Below are 4,982 nucleotides of genomic sequence, written 5' to 3' on the forward strand. Positions count from 1 at the left end.
TTTTTAATCAATATATAAACTTTAGAAATCTAATAAATAATCATTTGCCTGGAATCCAAACAAACAATACTCAAATGAAATCCCCTTTTGAATATTGTCTTTTATTTGTCAAATTAAGAAAAAAATGATAAGAAAAAAAAAAAGCTAGCAATCACCGTGAATATATTGAAATAGTTAACTCAGCAATATTATGGTCCTTTATAAACTTCTAAAATGTACAGTGAAATATAACAATCAGTGTAGCAATTTTTTTTCTGGTACTCTGCATTATTTAAATACTCTATAACGAAGGAAGATTGAAATGCTGCTCTGTAAAGTTTCAGTTATAGGTGTATTTCTGTTGTGCTTAAGTTTTTAAAAATCAGCCATTTCTTTTTGTGATGATCATTATAGCTACGAACTGTATGTTTTGTTGAATTAATTACCATCTCTTGAGCATCATGTCCCAAAAGGAATGAGATGGAGAGTGTGTATGCATTCACTTGGAAATCACATGTGTCTGTCTATGGCTTTTTGTGCATGTTGAATACTTGTTGTAGTTTTAGGTAGGGTAGAAGAAAATGATGAATGGTCTATCTCCAGAAATTGTGATAATGCTTGTAGTCTGTAGATGGAGAAGGGCTTCCCTCATGAACGGAAGTATTTTCTAGTATCAGCTTCTAATTCTCTGGCTGCATCTTCAAGCACACTTAGGTAGAAGAGATTAGATGCAATTGGACTCCATTATAGAATCTATTAGTGATGAGAAACGGGTTAGTGGTATACTTTATTTTTTTCTTATTTGGCCAGTCTGCTGTTATGAACTGTTCAGAAAAAGGAGTCAAATTTCTTAGAGCAAACATGTCAAATATGTATCAGAGTCCAGGGATGGTAAGAGTGTGGATGCATTGGTAAGCCAATTACAACATTGATTTTTTTTAAACAGATATGCCTGTATTTTCCTACTGCCATCAAAGAACACACATGGTAATTGTATATAATGTAGTGATCTGTAGTTTGCTCCCTATAGTTGGAAATGTCAAAATAAAATGGCAGTAGTCACACCTTTGTTACATAAGCCAATATCTTTTTCTTGGTTTAGCAATCTGTTTCATTCAAGCATTTAGATATTTGTTAAAAGACTTATATCCCAAATAAGTCATTGAATTAAAACTTTGGGAAGATTCACTTGGGATGAGATCATTACGGATGGGGAATTAAAATGTTCCATAAGGTGACATATTGAGAACATGTCATCTTCTGTAGAGAGCCACATCTACGAAGTTATTTTCTGTATAAACTAGTCAAAAGCAGGGATGTTGGCTAGAACTCTTCATTTCAGAGAGCAAGATTCCAAGTGTTCCTCTCTGATAGTGTCTTCACTTGAACTACTTTGCACACTCCTTCCCTCTGACATAGTTTGCCTTCTCCCCCTGACTTCAAATTTTATCCACACTTGCTTCTCAAGTGAATCCTACTGAAGGTGTTTTGTGATCCTTTGCCTTCTTGATCTCTTACTTGTATTCTATATTTGGGGCATGTAATCTATTTTATGAATTATATTAGGACAAATTATTCCGTAGGCATAAGATTTCTCTTGCATACTAAATTATGAAGTCTGTTAAGATTTGAATATTGAAAGGGAATTTTATCTGATTTGTGTGTAGGTTGTTATTTGTTACTTAATTTTTTGGCTTAACTCTATTTTATTTTTCCTTAAGAAGCTAAATATGATCACACAGTATTTGTCCCTTTACATAGCACCTGAGTAGTGCTGGGATCATAGCAGCAATCAGTAAAAGTTCATAGTTAGGAATATTTCCATGGGGAGAAAAAGAAGTAGAATATTAGCATAAAAATGTCTCCAAGCTTCATCTGTGAGAAGCCATTGAAGTTAGCTTGACCCAGTGAAGAAATCTATGGCAAATTTGAAGTATTAGCACTCTGCAGAAAAGCCTTAGTCCTCTTCTGCTGAATGGAGTTGTGAATTATTTACATAACCATCATATAACAACTTATTGACTTCAAGATTGTAAAGTACCCTATTAATGTTTTAAGCATTTCCCTTTATTTTAACAGAGGTAAATTATTTAGGCAATGTTAAAATGTTTTATGCTTTGACTAATGAGTAGAGAAAGTGTGTATCATATCTTATTTTAATTGGCTGTTTACCTTATCCTGTGAAAATCATATATTTATTATTTCAGACATAATTAACTATGCCTGTACTCCCTGATAGATCTGTATGCCATTTTCACACACAGTTTAGTCATTAAGACACATAGCTGTGTAGATAATCGTTACTTAGAAAATGTCACTTTCTTCAACAAGGAACTACATTTCCACCTAGAGGCAAAGCCAAATTTTTACCATCCCTTACCTCCATGTCTTTCTCTTGGCACTATCTAAACAAACTCTATTATTGGTTTCTTCACACCTTATACTCTCAGTCAGCAGATCCTGCCACTATAAAATATATCAGGGCAACACAAATTTATAGCAGTAAACAAGTGCCTCCCCAGTCAGGCTTTCTCTTTCAGAGTGGTATGAACTCTACTGGAATGGAGTGACTCCAAAGCAATATCCCCATGTAACGTCCTCATAATGTATTAATCTAATCCATCCTATCACCCAGAGGAAAATTGTTTGATAAACTGGGCCTTGACTGTTTGAGAAGTTGGAATTATTTCTCAGAGTTATAGTAATAGAGTACACAATGAAAGGCCATTCAGAGCTCCCTTTGATATCTGTATGGTACATGAAGGTTTTATTTAGTTTATATATTCCTTAAAAAATCATGAAATAGGCAGAAGTGGAGTATTTCTGTTTTCTGCAACACTCAGACCAAAACCAGGTTTTCTAAGGCCACTATCTAGCCCTTGGCAAAATATAACCAGAAAATGAATCAATTTCACTATTAAAGATCTCTAAAGAATAGGATTCTGCACTCTCCTGAAGACACCTAGTAAAAGTCAAAGGTTTCTTTGCTGGGCATCCTCAGACTAGTTTACCAAAATTAGAAGTGAATTAAAGTAAGTATGATTTATATATTTTTTCCTTCTCCCTCCTTTTCAATGACAAATACTTCTCTCTTGCCATAAGATGAATAAAACACCATTAAGCTATTATAGTTAAATTCCAAATGCCCAAAGTAAGTAACATAAATGTAAGAGGGCTGGGTATAAAATAATACAGAATGCTGGCATTTATAGTAAACTAGAGAAAACAAGTCTCATTTAATTTCCACATTTAATTTCTTTAAAAAACACTGTACAAGTGTACTCTTGGTATTGACCCAAACGAGTAGGAGAATTATGTCTAAACAAAACCTGCTGTCAGATATTTTTAGCAGTTTTATTTATTATTGCCAGAATTAAAAAGCAACCAAGATATCCATTAGTATGTGAATGGATAAATAAAATGTGGTACCTCCAGACAATGGACTTTTATTCAGTGCTAAAATAAAATAAAAAAAAGGAGCTGCAAGATATGAAAAGACATGGAGTAATCTGAAATGCATATTCGTGACTGAAAGAACCCAGTCTGAAAAGGCTAGGTACTGTATGTTTCTAACTGTAGGACATTCTAGAAAAAGTAAAGGTATGTAGACAGTTAAAAAAAAAATCAGTGATTGCCATGGTTTAGGGGAGAGAGAAAGATGAATAGGCAGAGCACAAAGGATTTTTAGGACAGGGAAACTATTTTCCATGTTACTGTTGTGGTATACAAATGTCATTATAAATTTGTTAAACCCCATAGAATGGAGCTTCTGAGGAAGATGGCAGCATAGGAGAGCGCTGGGCTTACCTCGTCCTGGTGATCACTTAAATTCCACCCACACCTGCCTAAATAACCCAGAAAACCACTAGAAGACTGGCAGATAGGATTCTCCAGAGCCAAGTGTAGACAAGAGGCCTACAGAAGAGGGTAGGAAGGGTGGAGAGGCTAGGCGCGCTAAGACTGACTGGCGGCAGGGAGCCAGGGTGGCGGAGGGGCAGCCTGCCCAGAAAGGCAGAGCCCCCAAGTCTGGCTTGCAAAAGTGGAAGGACCAGACTGTATGAGTTCTGACAGCCAGCGGGATTTAACACCTGGAATGTTAAAAGTCAGCAGCTCTGCTCAGAGAGTGGGAGGGCGAGAGGACACCAGGAGGGAGAGTTGTTGAGCCCCGGAGGACAGAGCTCAGCTCAGCGGGGAACAAAGGCAATGGGAAGCACCATCTCCCTCATCCATCCCCCAGCCAAAATCCCAAAGGGAACCAGTTCCCATCACAGAACTTGCTTGCACCGCAAACACCCAATGCTGTGCTTCTGTGTATCCATCCCTCCTATGGGTCTGCCTCCCTCCTGGTGCCACAGGGCCCCTCCTGAAGCAGACCACCAAAGGCAAAGCAAGCTGAGTCTGCCCCTCCCACCCCTGTGCAACTTGCAGATCCACCCCAGCTAATACGCCAGATCCCATAGAAGCAGCACCACAAGCCTGGCAGTGTGCAAGTAGCCCAGACAGGGGCCACACCACTCCACAGTTACCCCTGCCCCTGGGAGAGGGGAAGATAAGGTACACACCAGTCTGACTGTAGCCCCAGTGGTGGGCTGGGGGCAGACATCGGGTCTGACTGTGGCCCTGCCCACCAACACAAGTTACTCCAGACAGCACAGAGGAAGAGCCCTGCAGTTCCGTGCCACTCCAGGGACTATCCAAAATGACAAAACAGAAGAATTCTCCTCAAAAGAAACTCCAGGAAGTAGCGACAGGTAACGAACTGATCAAAAATGATTTAGACAATATAACACAAAATGAATTTAAAATAATAGTCATAAAATTAATTGCTGGGCTTGAAAATAGTATAGAGGACAGCAGAGAATCTATTACTACAGAGATCAAGGGACTAAGAAACAATCATGAGGAGCTAAAAATGCTATAAATGAGCTGCAAAATAAAATGGAGGTGACCACAGCTCGGATTGAGGAGGCAGAGGAGAGAATAGGTGAATTAGAAGATAAAAT

The sequence above is a fragment of the Lynx rufus genome, unplaced genomic scaffold (assembly GCF_022079265.1).
Source record: "Lynx rufus isolate CCGP_SWC_20201006 ecotype Redwood Valley unplaced genomic scaffold, mLynRuf1.p SCAF_4, whole genome shotgun sequence".
In the NCBI taxonomy this organism is placed as follows: Eukaryota; Metazoa; Chordata; class Mammalia; order Carnivora; family Felidae; genus Lynx; species Lynx rufus.